Source organism: Aotus nancymaae, unplaced genomic scaffold (genome assembly GCF_030222135.1).
Source record: "Aotus nancymaae isolate 86718 unplaced genomic scaffold, 86718_ANA_hifiasm-v0.15.2.pri h1tg000064l_1, whole genome shotgun sequence".
Lineage (NCBI taxonomy): Eukaryota > Metazoa > Chordata > Mammalia > Primates > Aotidae > Aotus > Aotus nancymaae.
In genome coordinates, this window is record NW_026988479.1 from 17,068,096 (window position 1) to 17,087,096 (window position 19,001).

Genomic DNA, 19,001 nt, shown 5'->3' on the forward strand with positions numbered 1-19,001 from the left:
CAGGCTCCTCATGATGGTTAAGGCAGAGGTGATGCTCTTCCAAGGGGATTCAGGGGCACAGATATGCAGAAATGGGGCCAAAGATTAAAACAAGGATAGAGGCTGCCTGGTGACCACAGAGACAGGCTGGTTCTGCGTGCCCTTGTGAGGCTTCTCTCAGGGACTCTCAGACAGAAATGGGACACTGAAGAGGGCAGAGGTCCCACTGTTGCCCAGGTGGGGGCTGTGGAGCCAGCAGCCTAATGGGCTGTGGGAAGAAACATGCATGCTGTGTGAGAAGACCTGGTGACTCCTGGAGGAACATAACTTGGAACACCCTGCTAATGGTTCCCCAATGTCCATTCTCTGAGTCTTCCTTCCAGGAAGAGGCTGTCTCACCTTGAGGTTAGCCACTATCCAGGAGGTGACATTTTTCTGCTTCTCTTATAGATAGGTGTGGCCACATGACTAGATCTGGCCAATGGGATGTGAGCACAGAAGTGACCCATTCATCCTCTGGGTCATGGCACTGAAAGGAAACTGTTTATACTCTATTTTCTCTCTTTCTCTAAATTAGAATGTGGACATGGTAGAGCAGAATTGTCTACCTTGTGGATGAAGGTAACCCTCTGGAGCAGAGTGATGATGAAAATACTACATCTGTACCTGCACTATCCAATATGGAACCACTAGCCACATGTGACTATTAAGCACTTGAAATATGACAAGTGCAATTGAGAACTTGAATCTTTCATTTTATTTAATTTTAAGTAAGTAAAAGAGCCACCTGTGTATAGTGGCTGCAGTTTTGGATAGTGTGGCTCTTGGAGATGGCAGAGCAACAAGATAGAAGGCATCTGGGTGCCTGGGACCCCCTCAGGAAGCAGAGCCTCCCCTTTCCTCCAGGCTCCCTAGGCTCAGACTTTCACATGGCAGAGATATAAATATCTACCTTTTTTTTTTTTTTGACAGAGTCTCACTCTGTTGCCCAGGCTGGATTGCAGTGATACGATCTCAGCTCACTGCAACCTCTGCCTCCTGGGTTCAAGTGATTTTCATGTCTCAGCCTCCCAAGTAGCTAGGATTACAGGAACCCACCACCATGCCCAGCTAATTTTTGTATTTTTAGTAGAGATGGGGTTTTGCCATGTTGACCAGGCTGGTCTTGAACTCCTGACCTCAGGTGATCCACCTGCCTTGGCCTCCTGAAGTGCTGAGATTACAGGTGTGAGCCACCGTGCCTGGCCATATCTATCTTTTTAAAACTGTTTTTATTTGGTCTTTGTTAAAACAGCTAAACAAACATCTCAACTAATATGACTTACTGAAGATCAGGGAGATTTTACAGAATGGTCTAATTAGCCTTTTTCGATTATACAAATAGCACAAGGGGAATGTAATAAAAGGTAGGAGGTGAGAAAAAGAATGGATAGATGGGAAACACACCACAATCTAATTGATTCATTCAACAAATATCCTATAATTATTGTATTGATTATCTATTGTTTCATAGCAAACTGCCCCAACACTTAGCAGCTTAAAATAACAAACATATTTCATAATTTCTCTGGGTCAGGCATTCAGGAGTGGTTTAGCTGGGTAATTATGGCCCAGAGGCTTTTTTTTTTTTTTTTTTTTTAAAGACAGGATCTCACTCTGTTGCTCAGGCTAAAGTGTAGTGGCATGATCATGGCTCACTGCAGCCTCAACCTCCCTGGGATCAGGTGATCCTCTGGGCTCAGGTGATCCTCGCACCTCAGCCTCCTGAGTAGTTGAGACTATAGGTACATGCCACCATGCTTGGCTAATTTTTGTTTTTGTAGAGATGGGTTTTTGCCATGTTGCCCAGGCTGGTCTCGAACTCCTGGGCTCAGGTGATCCTCCAGCCTCAGCCTCCCAAAGTGCTAGGATTACAGCCTCGAGCCACTGCCCCCAGTCCTCAGGGTCTCTTATGAACTTACACTCAAGGCATTGACTCGGGCTGCAGTCATTTGAAGGCTTGACAAGGGCTATAGATCCACTTCTAAGAGGTGTACTCTCATGGCTATTGGCTGGGGAGCCTCAGTTCCTTTCCCATAGGACTGATTGAGTGTCCCCCAGGGTAGGTGATCCAAGACAGCAAGAAGCAAGCTGCATGCCTTTTATAATATGACCTAGTTTCAGAAGTCACACATCACTCACTCACACTATCCATCATATTTTAATCATTAAAATTTACTAAGTCCAGGCCAGATGTAGTGGCACATGCCTATGTTCCTAGCACTTTGGTAGGCTAAGGTGGGAGAATCACTTGAGGCCAGGAGTTTGAGACCAGGGTGGGCAACAGAGAGAGACCCTGTCTCTAAAAAAAAAATAATTAAATTAGTTAGGTGTGGTGGTGTGCACCTGTAGTCCTAGCTACTTGGGAGTCTGAGGTTGGACGATTTCTTGAGCTCAGGAATTCGAAGTTGCAGTGAGCTATGATTCTGCCACTGCGTTTCAGCCTGAGTAGCAGAGGGGAGATCTGTCGCTAAAAAGAGAGAGAGAGAGAACTTATTATTATTTTTTTTTATTGCATTTTAGGTTTTGGGGTACATGTGAAGAACATGCAAGATTGTTGCATAGGTGCATACGTGGCAGTGTGATTTGCTGCCTTCCTCCCCTTGAGAGAGAACTTATTAAGTCCAATTGACACTCAAGGAAAGGGAAATTAAATTGCACCTTTAGGAAAAAGTAGTGTCATGAAATTTGTGCACATACTTTAAAAAAAAACAACTGCCAGGCTTGGTGGCTCACGCCTGTAATCTCAGCAGTTTGGAAGGCTGAGGCAAGTGGATCACCTGAGGTCAGGAGTTAGACCTGGCCAGCATGGTGAAACCCCATCTCTACTAAAAATACAAAAGTTAGCCAGGCATGGTGGTGTATGCCTGTAATCCCAGCTACTCAGGAGGCCGAGGCAGGAGTATTGCTTAAAACTGGAAGGCAAAGGTGGCAGTGAGCTGAGATCGAGGCATTGCACTCCCCTCTGGGTGATACGAGTGAAACTCTATCTCAAACAACAACAAAACAAGCATACATTTTCTGCCTGTGCCTCTATAAAACATTACTGGCAAGTGAGGAGAATTATTAGTCAATAAATGTTATTATGATAACTGAATGAACTATTGGAAAAAACAAACAAAAAACTTAGATTTCTACCTTACATTTTATGCCAAAATAAATTCCAGATAGTTTAAGTGTTTAAAATTCCGATAAAGAAAATTGAAGTAGAGTTCAGGTACAGTTGGTCATGTCTGTAATCCCAGCACTTTGGGAGGCCAAGTTGGGAAAATCACTTAAGGTTAGTAGTTTAAGACCAGCCTAAGCAACATGAGGAGACCTTGATTCTACTAAAAAAAAAAAAAAAAAAAAAAAAAAAAAAGTGCTGCGGCCTGAGCCTATTGTCTCAGTTACTCAGGAGGCTGAAGAGGGAGGATCACTTGAGCTCAGGGGTTCAAGGCTGCAGTGAGCTGTGATTGCACCACTGCTGCACTGCAGCCTGGCCAGCCTGGGTGACAGAGTGAGACCCTGTTTCAAAAACTAAAACTAAAAATAAATTGAAGTAGAAAGGCTATTGAACTATGACACCAAAGCTTAGGTGACACCAAAGACTGATAGACATGATTACATATGCAAATTAAATACTTCAGAAGAGAAGAACAAGTCAAAAGACAAATGAAAACTGAAGAGGAATATTTGCAACCTATAAGACAGACAAGAACTAAACCCTTGAATAAAGGACGTTTACACTTTCATGTGAAAACAACAACAACAAAAGGACTCCAAAGCATGTCCCAGCAGTAGGTGTGCTTCCCTAGATTGTAGTTGTGGAAGACAGCATTGTGTCTGAAATGTCTTCATACTGCTCACAGAAAGTCAGGCTGTCAGTGCTCAGAATTGAGTCTGTTGATTGCAGCTCTTTATACCACTTCCAAAAATGCCTGAGCTTCTTTCTGCTCCTCCCCTCAAGTACTCTCCTCTTGTCTCTCTCAGAGCAATGTCATTAAGATGCTTCCTGTGCAATCTGTGACTCACAGCTAGATTATGGCACAGGCAGTGCTGATTTCAGCAAGAAACCCTCCCCAAGGCATAGATTGTATTCCTGCAATGATGCCCAAAGAGAAAATTAAAACAGGAAAGTATTTGCATGCATTCGGCACCTCATTCTTAGACCCTTACTATGTACCTGGAGCTGTATTTTTTATCTGAGTTGGTGCTCATGAGGGAGCGTGCAGCCAAGAAGAGGCCTGGTCAGGGGGAAAGGACGCTGAGCCAGGAGATCTGGATTTAGTGCTGGCTCTGCCTCCTGTGCTCTGGAGGACCAGACAGGTCCCTTCCAGCCCTTGGCCTCAGTTTCTCCCTCTATAAAACAACCGAAGGAACTAAGTGGTCCCATGGGCTCTTCCAGCTCTGACATCTGAGGATTCAGCTCATTTCCTCTTTTTAATGTGTGGACTCTAATATCTGGTTTAATCGTAGTTGAGAGGTATTTTCAAGTCCCTTAAGAGTCCTTCTCAGATTTGGGGACCCACTGAGAGTAAAGAAAATGTTTTCAATTGCTGAAGTTATTCCTCCATTTTCTAAAAAAGACTGCTCTCCTCACTTGAAAAAAGTAAAATTACACAGATTGAAATGACTAGGGAGGCGGTTATGCAGTTAAGTGCTGGGCCTGCCCTGGGCTCCAGGTTCGGCGTGGTGGTGCATGTTGCACTATAATTTGGAAAGCGCCTGTTGGCTTTTTAGGGGCTCAGTATTCTCTACCCCAGGAGTCTGTCCAGAGCAGGGATGCCTCCAGACTTAGACAGAGTAAGCTCTGGGGTTGATTTCCAGCTCCTCCTGTCCCCACATACCTTTCTACCTGTCTGCCATGGTGTCCAAAGTTCCGATCACTGGAGCTTCTCCTTTAAATTAAGATTTTTGGCAGCAATTAATTCTGGCTGCCCAGCGTGTGCCTGCCACTGCCTACTTCCACACATCCCTTCCCCTTCTTCTGATCTAGCTACAGAGACAGGCGTGGGAGCCCGTGTGGGCCAAACATTAGACTACATTTTCCTGTATACATGATTGGTCCTGTGATGGGCATGGCATAGCAAATGCTGGGAGAGAGAGGGCCCCTGTCCCTAAGTTACTAAACTGGGAGGGTATTAGTCTGAGTCTTCCACCAGACATCATTCTTACAAGGAAAGAAACTGACTATGGAATGAGGCCAAGCAGAGGCAACAGAGATGAGAGGTGGAGAGAGAGCCGTAGAAAGGGGATGCCAGGTTGGGCGTGGTGGCTCATGCCTGTAATCCTAGCACTTTGGGAGGCCAAGACTGGCAGTCACTTGAACTCAGGAGTTTGAGATCAGCCTGAGCAACAGGGTGAAACCCTCCATCTACAAAACTATAAAAACTGGCAGAGTGAGCTTGTGTGTGCATGTGGTCCCAGCTACTCAGGAGGCTGAGGTAGGAGGATTGTTTGAACCTGGAAGGTGGAGATTGCGGTGAGCCGAGATGGTGTCGATGCACTCCAGCCTGGGTGACTGACTGAAACATTATCTCAAAAAAGAAGAGGAGGAGGAGGAGGAGAAGAAGAAGAAGAAGGAGAAGAAAAGGGGCACCAAAGAAACAGGGAGGGGAGGAGGGGTTGGGTTAGAGGGGGGAGGACAAGGAGGAGAGATAGAGGGAGCAAGGGAGAGAGAGAGAGGGTGTTACCCTGAAGTCTTGGTTCCTATAACTCCCCCTTAAAGTCTATAAACTACCCCATTATCTTCCCAGCTACATAAGTAAATAAATTCTCTTTTTGTTTCAGACCACTTGGATTTGGGAGTGTCCTGATTAATTAATTGTCTCTCCAGGAAGCTCTTCTTGAGCTGTGAATATGTTATCTAGAAAGGATGACACAGGGAATCAGTAATGTTGATGAGGTTTTCATATAAGCTGTGAATAGTACATAGAACAGATACGTTTTGACAAGGAAGATAAAGTAAGGGCATTGCTAGAGAAGTCAGACATTGTAGAGAAGGGCAGAACCCTTGAACATTGCTGGTAGGAATGTAAAATGGCGCAGCCACTGTAGAAAAGAGTCTGGCAGTTCCCCAAAAGATTATACACATGTTACCAGATTCCCAGCAATTCTACTTCTAGGTATATACCCAAGAGAATTGAAACACACTTTCTTTAAATTTTTTGTTTGTTTGTTTTGTTTTGTTTTTGTAGGGACAGGGCTCTCGCTATGTTGCCCAGGCTGGTCTCGAACTTCTGGGTTTAAGCGATCCTTCCACCTCGGCCTCCCAAACTGCTGGGATTACAGGTATGAGCCACTGCACCTACCCTGAAAACATATTTTCACACAAAATCCTGTACATAAATGTTCACAGCAACATTACTTATAATAGCCAAAACAGCAGAAGCAATCCAATTGCTCATCAGTGAATGAATGTGTAAACAGAATATGGTTTATCCGTACAACAGAATGTTATTCAGCAATAAAAAGGAATGAAGTTTTGATACATGCCATGACACAGATGAACTTTGAGAATATCATGCTAAGCAAAAGGAGCCAGTAACAAAAGGCAACAAATTGCATGATTCCATGTATATGAAATGTCTAGAATGGGCAAACCCATAGAGACAGAAAGTAGATTAGTGGTTATTGGGACTGGAGAGAGAGGGGAATGGAGAGTAGCTGCTAATGGATATAGAGTTTCTTTTGGGAGATGAAAATGTTCTGGAATTAGATAGAGATGGTTGCACAATCTTGTGAATATACTAAAAACCAGTGGCAGGTATACTTTAAAAGGATTAATATTGGGTACATGAGTTACAGCTAATCCAACTTTCTTTTTATTTTTGAGACAGGGTTTTACTCTGTTGCCCCAGCTGGAGTACAGTGTTGCAATCACAGCTCACTGTAGCCTCAACCTCCTGGGCTCATGTGATCCTCCCACCTCAGCCTCCTAAATAACTGGGACTACAGGCATGCGCCACCATGCCCAGCTAATTTTTGTATTTTTGTAGAGAGAGAGTTTCATCATTTTGCCCAGGCTGGTCTTGAACTCCTGGATGCAAGTGATCCACCTGCCTCGGCCTCCGAAAGTACTGGGATTATAGTCATGAGCCATGGAGCCTGGCCTAATCCAATTGTTTGTTTGTTTGTTTTTGAGACAGAGTCTCACTCTGTCCCCCAGGCTGGAGTGCAGTGGCTCAATCTTGGCTCACTGTAACCTCCGCCTCCTGGGTTTAAGTGATTCTCCTGCCTCAATCTCCCAAGTAGCTGGGAGTATAGGCTCCTGCCACCAGGCCCAGCTAATTTTTTGTATATTTTTAGTAGAGATGGGGTTTCACCCTGTGGGCCAGGATGGTCTCCATCTCTTGACCTTGTGATCCTCCCGCCTTGGGCTCCCAAAGTGCTGGGATTACAGATGTGAGCCACTGTGCCTGGCCCCAATTTTTTTTTCTAAAATATGATTGCTCTTCTTATTCTGGTCATTCTCTTTTTTATATCACACCATCCAGAGTCCATTTTGTGGCTTGACTCTGATTCTCCTTCAGACATCCCTCCTCCAGCCCCCACTCCCACACTCAGTCCTCCAAAATACTTAGACTCTTTGGGACACTGCCTGGTGTGAATAGGATCTGGGGCTAATTTCCCTTTCAAATGAGCGGGACCCTTTTTTACTCACTCAGCTATTTTGCTGGGGGTAAAGGACCAGTCTTACCAACTCAAAGGGGACAGGCAGCAGTGGACTGAAACTAATCCTCAATTTTGTTTAAATTTACTTGTCAAAAGCAGAAATATTCAATTTCATGGATACTCCCAATTCCCTGCAGTGGGAGCAGACTTCCAGGAAGCAATTATGTAGTACAAAACGTAATGGGCAACAGGGGGTGCCTGGTGAATTATTCATAATCTCATAATGACTTTAACCCATTTTTAACATGATCCGTTATTGGTGTTAGCTTCTGGAAAGTTCCCAAAGTAAGCAACACAGAGGTTTTCTTTAGTTATGGTTATATAACCATAAACCTCCTGCTTCTCTCTGAAACTACCTGAATAATTAAAATCAAAAGAGGCCTGGGAACCTTTTCCCTGCCCAAATCTACAAGGCAGAGGCAAAGGCTGCTTTACAGCCTTCATCTAGCACAGCTATCACTGCTCACTGCAGCCTTCTCAGGGAGGTTGGTGTGGCAGGCATTATGCCCAGCATAGTGCCTGGCACCAAGAAGGCACACAATACTTACCTGTTTTTGATTGCTGAATGAATGAATGAATGAATGGTAGAAAGAATGAGATACTTGTGGTAAGGAAGAGTTGGGCTGAGTTGTTTTTGCTATTTGCCCAGCTGATCTGAGCAAATGCCTTGCCCTCAGTTTCTTTATCTGCAAAATGAAGACAATAATACCTACCTTGCTGAGTTACTGGGAGAATTTGAGAAGATAAATGCTCAATAAGCAATAGATGTTATTATGGTCTCTCCTTCTAATAGCAGCCATATAACTTCCCCCAATTTGATTAACTATGAGTCAGCAGAAACTTGCTTAGGAGCCAAAGGTTCCCAAACTTGGCTGTGTGTCAGAATCACCTGGGAAGGTTTGTAAAACATAAATCTGCAGGTTTTCCAAGAATTCTGATTCAGTAGGAACTCAGTAGGGTGGGGCCAGAGAATGTATTTTTTTAGTTTTGTTTTTAAAATTAAGGTAAAATTGCAAACAATGAAACACAAAAATCTTCAGAGTGTAACTGGATGAGTTTTGACAAATGTATACACTTGCATATCCAACACCCCAAAGATATAGACCATTTCCATGACCCCAGAAAATTTCCCCTTCTGCTCAATCCCTATCCTGCATAGACAACCACTGTTCTGATTTCTGTCACCATAGAGTATTTTTGCCTGTTCTTGAATGTAGTATTAATGGAATCATACAATATGCATTCTTTTTTGTTCACAGTTTCACTTACGTTAAAAAAAAGAAAAGGGCCGGGCGCGGTGGCTCAAGCCTGTAATCCCAGCACTTTGGGAGGCCGAGGCGGGTGGATCACGAGGTCGAGAGATCGAGACCATCCTGGTCAACATTGTGAAACCCCGTCTCTATTAATACAAAAAAAAAATTAGCTGGGCACGGTGGCGCGTGTCTGTAATCCCAGCTACTCAGGAGGCTGAGACAGGAGAATTGCCTGAACCCAGGAGGCGGAGGTTGCGGTGAGTCGAGATCGCGCCATTGCACTCCAGCCTGGGTAACAAGAGCAAGACTCCGTCTCAAAAAAAAAAAAAAAAGAAAAGAAAAAAATCACTTTTCTATGTGCCTGGTTTCCTTTGTTTCTTGTACGTTTCTGGGATTCATCCATGTTGTTGCGTGTGTTATGTCAATAGTACAGTTCTTGTTCCTGCTGAATCACATTCTGCTATCTGGCTATTTCTCAATTTGTTTATCTCTTCATCTATTTGGGCCTCTGAGGGTTGTTTGGGGCTATAATGAATAAAGCTGCTATAAATGTGTTTTCATTTCTCATGAGTAAATACCTAGGAGTGACAGGGCGCAGTGGCTCATGCCTGTAATCCCAGCACTTTGGGAGGCCGAGACGGGTGAATCATCTGAGGTCAGGAGTTCGACCAACATGATGAAATCCTGTCTCTACCAAAAATACAAAACTTAGATGGGCATGGGTGGCAGGTGCCTGTAACCCCAGCTACTCGGGAGGCTGCAGGGAATTCTGTGGTGCTTCCAAGGGAAAGTGAGCAGGGCCCAGGAGACCCCGCAGACTCAGGAAATGGGAGCATGGAAGTAAGAGTTGGGTCCCATACCTGTGATGGGAGACAGAAAGTTGTCAAAACACAACCATTTTGTTTCAAGGGTTATGCTGACTGTTGGCTCAGGAATTTTATATATATATATATATACACATATATATTTTTCTTCTTCTTTTTCTTCTTTCTTCCTGAAATTGCATTTCCTTTTGGAATTATTACAGTTTCTCAGTAGGGGAGAAGACATTGGGTAACCACAGTGATGTTCTAGTCCAGTATTTCCCAAAGGGTGATACAAGATGGTTTCAGAGGTTATGCAGATAAATATGATTAAGAATAATTCTAAGCTGGGCACAGTGGCTCACGCCTGTAATCCTAGCACTTTGGGAAGCTGAGGCAGGCGGATCACTTGAGGTTAGGAGTTCAAGAGAAGCCTGGCTAACATGGTGAAACGCTGTCTCTACTAAAAATACAAAAAAATTTGGCCAGGCATGGTGGTATGTGACTGTAGTCCCAGCTACTCGGGAAGCTGAGGCAGGCAGATCACTTGACGTCAGGAGTTCAAGACAAGCCTGGCCAACATGTGAAACCCTGTCTCTACTAAAAATACAAAAAAAAAAAAAAAAAATTAGCCAGGCATGGTGGTATGTGCCTGTAATCCCACCTACTCAGGAGGCTGAGGCAGGAGAATCACTTGAACCCAGGAGGCTGAGGTTGCAGTGAGCCAAAATTGCGCCACAGCACTCCAGCCTGGGCGACAGAGTGAGACTCTGTCTTCTAAAACAAAAAAGTGTTCTAGTACACAGTGGTAAAAATAAAACTAGTACATTAAATATGTGATTCCTTGGACATATTGACTGGCATGAAGCCAAGTTAAAAAGCTAATTCAATTTTCAGAAGAATACTAAGTATATAAAAATACAGGTGACACACAGGTATGACAAAAATTATGATGGTGGATTCGAGTGGCTGAGATGTTAGAAAATTATGCCAGTCAAAACATGCATTTAACAGATGAGGAATCTCGGGCCCTGCCATGCAAGGGACTTACTCAAGGTCAGACCTCATCAGGGCTAAAACTAGATGACAAAATTCCGTGGTTCCTGGCCCAGTGCTTACTCCGATATACCTGCTACTTCCATCATGTAAGAAGGGGAAGAGATCTCAATGACCATGCAGCCTAGCTTTAGATTCAAAATGCATTTTCAGAAACAGCCGCAGTTTGCTTAGAGTTAATAAGGAGGAAGCAGATTTCTAAGGAATGAACACCAAAATCTTGGTAATTCCTTCATATGAATTCTCTGGGGGAGCGAAGTGTGCATCTGGTTTCTTACCGCTGCCTCCCATCCCTCCAGAAGACTGCAAATGGCCCCTCAGACAAAGCAGCAGATCCATGAGTCAGTGCCTGGGCAGAGCGTCTACCCCTGCATAGGCCCTGGGAGGCCACAGAGAGGGCCCTGATTGCTCATAGAAACCACTTCAAGCAGCTGGAGAGGTGTAAGGGCACACTTTCTCAGATGTCTGTCTCAAATTCTTTTCTTTTTATAAAAATTATTTTTTTGGGCTGGGCGTTGTGGCTCACGCTTGTAATCCTCGCACTTTAGGAGGCTGAAGTGGTAGGATCACGATGTCAGGATTTTGAGACTAGTATGGCCAACACAGTGGAACCCCGTCTCTAATAAAAATACAAAAATTAGTCGGGTGTGGCAGTGCACACCTGTAATCCAAGCTACTCGGGAGGCTGAGACAGAAGAATCGCTCGAACTCGGGAGGCGGAGGTTGTGATGAGCCAAGATTGCGCCACTGCACTCCAGCCTGGGTGACAGAGCTAGACTCTGTCTCAAAAAAAAAAATTATTTTGGGCTAGGCACGGTGGCTCATGCCTTTAATCCCAACACTTTGGGAGGCCGAGGTGGGCAGATCACAAGGTCAAGAGATTGAGACAAGCCTGACCAACGTGGTGAAACCCCGTCCCCACTAAAAATACAAAAATTAGCTGGGCGTGGTGGCACACTCCTATAATCCCAGTTACTCAGGAGGCTGAGACAGGAGAATCACCTGAACCCAGAAGGGTGAGTTTGCAGTGAGCTGAGATCGTACCACTGCACTCCAGCCTGGGCGACGGAGCGGGACTCCATCTCAATAATAATAATAATAAAAGTTAAAAAATTGAAAAAAAGGCCGGGCACAGTGGCTCACACCGGTAATCCCAGCACTTTGGGAGGGTGAGGTGGGTGGATCACCTGAGGTCAGGAGTTTGAGACCAGCCTGGCCAACATGGTGAAACCCCATCTCTACTAAAAATACAAAAATTATCCAGGTGTGATAGGGCACACCTATGATCCCAGCTACTTGGGAAGCTGAGGCAGGAGAATTACTTGAACACTGGAGGCTGAGGTTGCAATCAACGGAGATCACGCCGTTGCCCTCCAGCCTGGGTGACTAGAGCGAGACTCTGTTTCAATAAATAAATAAACATTCAAAAAAATTAGCTGGGCATGGTGGCAGACACCTGTAATCCCAGCTACTCGGGAGGCTGAGGCAGGAGAATCACTTGAACCCAAAGGTGGAGGTTGCAGTGAGCCAAAATCACACCACTGCACTCCAGCCTGGGCAACAGTGTGAGACTCTGTCTCAAAAAAATAAAAAAAGAAAAAGAAAAGAAAAGCTACTGCAAGGAAAGGAAGCTGACATCCCGAGAGGGATGCAGAGAAAAGATAATACTGAGTCTTGGTGACTTTCAAGCCTCAGAGCTCCAGCTGCAGCTCTGCCCAGAGCACCCTTTTCCATAAGCTGCTGAAGTTTGGTCTCTGCCACTTGCATCCAAAGTGCCCAATGAACACCAAGCACCTCCTCCTCATCCCCTTCATCTGGTGAGCCCCTCTGGCTGGAAGTGGGGAGCTTAAGTGAGGACAGAGGCAAATATTCATCCCAGAAATGGGGTCCCTCATTTCTTTCTCTTCACCACACTTAACATGATCCAAAATTACATGTACTTATTTAATTGCTTACCAGTTTATGTTTATCACCACTGCACCTCCCAAAAATATAAAGTTCCATTTTGTCTTGTTTAACTTGGTATCCCTAGTGCCTGCCACATCATAGGTACTCATGAGTCATTGAATGAATAAATGAATGTACAAAGAAGCTGGCTTGAAATCAGGCCACTGAGACCCCCAGCGAGGTCACAATTGCAGGAGAAACATCTCAGTGCTAGGCACTGAGCCTGGGATATTTGATATTTCTGTGTCCAAGCTGTGTGCCCATTGGGGCGTGTGTGTATGCTGGTTACAAGGCCAGATACACAATCAATGCTGTAGAAACCACAGATAAAGGGCCAGAGGGCTGAGTGTGACGATGGGCTGTTGGGAGAAGTTCCATGCAGATTACAAAGGGTTCAGAAAAGACCGGAGAATTGAAAGGCAGCTGTAATTAGAAAGCATAGGCATTCAAAGCCGCCTGGAGGTCAGAGGGGCTGGGCTGGCGGGTTGGGGAGATCTGGCAGGAAATGGGTATGGAAGCCCTGCAGTTCAGGGCTGACATAATTGGACAGAGAGCGGCAGCCAGTTGCCATGGTAACAGCCAATCCGAGCAGCCACGTATGTGGCAGGGAGTCAAGGTTTCTAAAGAAGGGGCTAAAAATGCTGCCTTTGTTCCCACTTTGAGCAAATTTCCATCAGATCCCTGCGGGGGTGACATGGCATGGGGACAGAGCCAACAACTGCTGGCCACCATGGCTGGGAAGGAGCCACGTGAGGACCCAGGGATTGGCTGGGGCTGGGGAAGCTAAATATGTCATTCCATGGAGCTGGTCATGCCTCCCAACATAGAGCAGCGGCCAGTGGCTTGGGTTTCAGAGTCTGAGAGTCCAGGGCTCAGATTGCAGTGTGGTCTCTTAACAGCTGTGTGGCCTCAGTTTCCTTACACACAAAATGGGACTACTCATATCTTTTTTTGCAGGGCAGTTGTAAGGGTGGAGAGAAGTGATGCATGTCACACATTCACTTAGTGAGTGGTAGATGCTGTTGTTGTTATTTTGACAACAGCAGCTCCTTCAAAAGGCTCTTAGCTTCTGGGACATAAAAGGCAGGTTTTGCTTCTTCAGGGGTCTCTTTTGGGGTACCAAAAAGGCAGCTGATAGAAACTAAAAAACTCCAGGAGGGGATCAGCTAGACTAACCAAGTGGTATTTAAAAAGAAAACATTCTTCAGACAGGCTTGAGAGCTTTAAGTGATCAGAGAATCCTGCTCCTTTATTCTTTTGTCCAATTTGTGGGCCTGGACAGGACACAAAGATAAGGCCATCCTTCCCCTCTCCTTCCACAGTGGGGAGAGAAAGCAGAGAAGACCCTGAAATTAATGCTTCCTGATATTTTGTTTTATTTTATTTTAATTAATTAATTATATTTATTTAGAGATGGAGTGTCTCTCTGTCAACCAGGCTGGAATGCAGTAGTGCAATCTTGGCTCACTGCAACCTCTATCTCCCATGTTCAAGCAGTTCTTCTTCCTCAGCCTCCTGGGTAGCTGGAATTACAGGTATGTGCCACCACGCCTGGCTAATTTTTGTATTTTTAGTAGAAATGCGGTTTCACTATGTTGGCCAGGCTGGTCCTGAACTCCTAACCTCAGATGATCCACCCACCTCAGCCTCCCAAAGTGCATGGGGGTTTGTTGTACAGATTATTTTGTCACTCAGGTATTAAGCCTAGTACCCATATTTTTCCAGATCCTTTTAAGATTTTCAAGTGAGGGAGTGAAATGAGGGTGGAAAGGCAGAGGAGGGTGTTTGCTTAGAGATCAAGACAGGCCAGAGACAGAGCACAGGCACAGCTGTGGACTGACCACCCCCTGCCTTCCCAGCCAGAAGTGCTGGGAGATGCAGACATCCCTATTTGGACTCTGGTGCAGTCCTCTGTTGCTATGGCAACTCAGGGGCTCTCTGGTGGGTGGAAGAAGGCAGCGGCTGTGTGGAAATTGGCATTGGAGGCAGCAGCTCTGCCCTTTTGGTCCAGCAGTCTGGGTATTTATGACTGGGGCAGGGTGAGGATGCTCCCTCTGCTATCTCAGGAAAACACTCAGGAGGCCCCTGGACTCTAGGGCCAATGCTCCTGGCTCAGATCAGCACCCATCTCACAGGGAGGAACCAGGCTCCTGTATGGAGTGATAGTTCTCTTGGGACCCCTACCTTAGAATACTTCCTCAGACCATATTTCCCTGGCATTTCCTCTTCATTTTCCTCATTCATTCATTCGTTTGTTCATTCATTCAACAAGTGTATACTATGCAAGATGCTGGGCCAGAGCAGTGAACAAGACAGACGAGGCTCCTGCCCTCAGGGAGCCTCCTGTTTACTTGGGGAGAACCTAGCACACAAATAAGTGGACAGAGAGAGAGACTCAGACTTAAAATATGACAGGACTCAGGAGGCTGAGATGGGAGGATCACTTGAGCCCAGGAGTTGGAGGTTGCAGTTAGCGATGATTGCACCACTGCAGTCCAGACTAGGTGATAGAGCAAGACCTGTCTCTTAAAAAATATATGTCTTTTTAAATATTATATATATATATGTACACACACACACACACGCACACACATACATGCACACACACATATATAGTATATGTGTATATATGATTATATCTATATAGGCTGGATGTGGTGGCTCGTGCCTGTAATCCCAGCATTTTGGGAGGCCAAGGTGGGCAGATCACTTGAGGTCAAGAGTTTGAGACCAACCTGGCCAACATAGTGAAACCATGTTTACCCTCTACTAAAAATACAAAAATTATCTGGGCATGGTGGCCCTGTAATCCCAGATACTTGGGAGGCTGAGGCAGGAGAATCACTTGGGCAGGCAGAGGTTGCAGTGAACTGAAATGCTGCTACACTCCAGCCTGAGACTCTGCCTCAAAATAACAATAATAATTTTATCTATCTATCTATATCTACATATATATCTATATATATATATATAAAAGAGGTTAAATTAGAATGTATTGACCCTGAAAGTCATCCTTGAGTCCCCTTTCCCCATCTTCCACCCTCAGTCCCCTAGCAAGTCCTGCTGGGCTTACCTGCAAATCCTCTATCTCCACCTGCACCAGCATAGGTGGGGGCCAATTAGCTCTCACCTGGGCCAGGGCAGTGGTTTCACCATGTTGGCCAGGTTGGTCTCAAACTCTTGACCTCAAGTGATCTGCCCACCTTGGCCTCCCAAAGTGATGAGCCACCACGCCCAGCCTATATAGATATAATTATATATACACGTATATTATATATGTGTGTGTTTGTGTGTGTATATATATATGTATGTATGTATAATATTTAAAAAGACATGTATTTTTTAAGAGACAGGTCTTGTTCTGTCACCCAGTCTGGAGTGCAGTGGTGCAATCATCGCTAACTGCAACCTTCGACTCCTGGGCTCAAGCGATCCTCCCACCTCAGCCTCCTGAGTCCTGTGTCATGTATTAAGAAAATGGAGTGGAGAGAGGTTAATTAACTCATCTGAGGTTACCAGGCAGCAAGTAGCAGAGCCCTGATTCAAACAGATGGAGCTGTTTAACTACTCTGCAATACCAAGAGAGTTAATTTCTAGACTAGATAAAGCAATAGGAATTTGGGAGCTGCTCCCTGGAGAGTTGAATGGGAAGAGATTTGGGGGAGATGGCACAGGGCTTTTGGAAAAAAGAAGGGAACTCAAGTTGCCCTGAGTTCAGGGCTTAAGGAGCTCAGCCAGCTATTCCTCCCAAGGTACAGTGGCTGAGGAGTTTTTCAGAAGAGTGATGCCTGGAATTTTTTGTAATTTTATTTTCTGTTTGACATTGTGCTCTAACACCTCTCCTTCACCCACAGACATCAGTAAAATGGTTGGTGTTTGGGAGAATAAAGAAGGGATGGTGGCGATGGTTAGCATGGGAAGAGAGGTAAGAACAAAGAGCCCAACAGCAGATTGAAGAGCAGGAAGTAGGCGGGGTGCTGTGGCTCACGCCTGTAATCCCAGCACTTTGGGAGACTGAGGCAGAAAGATGGCTTGAACCAGGAGTTCAGGACCAGCCCTGGCAACATAGGGAGACCTTGTCTCCACAGAAAAATAAAAAATTAGCCAGATGTTGTGGCGCATGCCTGTGGTTCCAGCTGCTTGGAGGCTAAGACAGGAGGAACGCTTGAGCCCAGCCTGTCGAGGATGCAGTGAGCAGTGATGGTGCCACTACACCCCAGCCTGAGTGACAGAGTGAAGCCCTGTCTCAAAAGGAGGGGGGGAAGCAGGAAGTAGTGATGGGAGGTGACTAGGAAAACATAAGCAGCCCTGGAATCCACAGAAGTCCTAGGGAGGTAGCTGGCCTTGCCATGGTCTGTGGAATGGGGAAAAAAGCTAGAGGACTTGAGGAAATCACGTTACTCATAGTTTGTGATGAGCGGAGCATCTCAGAAAGAGGCTCCATGGAATGAAAACGTCTCTCTGGGTCACTGCAATTAACCATAAGCAGTTTGCTCAAAGGGTGTGGTGATAGCAGCCTCTTGAAGTCTGTGTTAGTAGGAAAACAACAAAAACGACCTCTCCATTAAAAAAGAGTCTCAAGGCTGGGAGCGGTGGCTCAAGCCTGTAATCCCAGCACTTTTGGAGGCTGAGGCAGGTGAATAGCTTGAGCTCAGGAGTTTGAGACCAGCCTGGGTGACATGGGGAAACCCCATCTCTAAAAAATATTAGCTGGGCATGGTGGCACGCACCTGTGATTCCAGCTTCTTGGGAGGCTGTGACAGAAGGATTGCTTGAGCCCAGAAGGCAGAGGTTGAAGTAAGCCTGCACTCCAGTCTGGGTGAGAGTGAGACCCTTTCTCAAAAATAAATAAATAAAAATAAAAGTTAAAAAAATCTCAAAACACACAAAATATCAAATGGCTACAGTGAATACTTTTTTTTTTTTTGAGATGCAGTCTTGCTCTGTTGCCCAGGCTTGAGTGCAGTGGTGCTATCTCTGCTTACTGCAACCTCTGCCACCCAGGTTCAAGTGATTTTCCTGCTTCAGTTTCCCAAGTAGCTGGGATTACAGGCATGTGCCACCGTGCCTGGCTAATTTTTGTATTTTTAGTAGAGATAGGGTTTCACCATGTTGGCTAGGTTGGTCTTGAACGCCTGACCTCAGGTGATCGGCCCACTTCGACCTCCCAAAGTGCTGGGATTATAGGCATGAGCCACTGCACCTGGCCTACAGTGAATACTTCTGAATAGAGAGTAAATTTGGATTTGGGAATTCAAATGGGCTTTTACTTCAATTGTATTGTTTGACTTTTTTTTTTCTAGCAGGAATACATTTGTGTATTTCCTATGTAATTTAAAATCTCTAAAAATAAGTGCGTCCCAGAATGATGTGCTGAAGAAGGCTGGCACTGATTGTCTAACCCCAGACCTACCCTTCCTGCAGGTGATGAGCTTCTGAATCAGGCTGAGTAGACATGAGCCGAACCCCTCCCACCCCAAGTCAGACAGTTTGATTTTAGCAGGAACCAAATCTCTCCTGCCCTTTAAGGATCTCAAGCACACAGGCCTGTCATAGTTGAGAACAGTCACTTAGCGAAGCTGGGCCTCAAGATAAACTGTTGAGTGAAAAAGCAAGGTAAGGAAACAAACAAGGCACAAGACATTGAAGAGAATTCCACTATTTGAATGAAAATAAAAACCACAAATATGCAGACTTGTGTATGCACAGACTATAAGGCCAGTCGCCTCGCCGGGAGCTTGGACACGCCCACCCCCCTCCCCGCCTAGAAACCACGTCACCACTCCACGCCCACTTCTGCACTCAGCACACAAATCTGTAGCTCTGCACTCAGCACCTAGCCTGCCGTTAAACTCCCCCAAGCCCACTTCTGCACTCAGCATGCAAATCTGCACTCAACACTAGCCTCTGCACTCAGCACCTAGCCAACAGTTGAAAAAACCCCGCCAAAATTTAAAAGAAGCCCCGCCAGAACCTGCCCAATAGCATTTTGCCCCGTTCAGGTCCCACACCCCCGGGCGGCCCGCTCACCGGAAATCCCGCCTACCTGCCAATGGCAGCTTGCCCCTGCCCACGTCCTGCTTCCCCACAACCAGTCAGAATGCCTCCACTCTCTATAAAACCCCACTCCGGCCCTTCATGTCGGACCGTGGCACCTCGCCCAGGAGCCCATTAAATTTCTTTATCTCAATAACTGGCCTCAGTTGCCTCATTCGAACCTCGCTTGCTTCATTTAAACCTTACACAGACTATTTATAGAAACTATTAA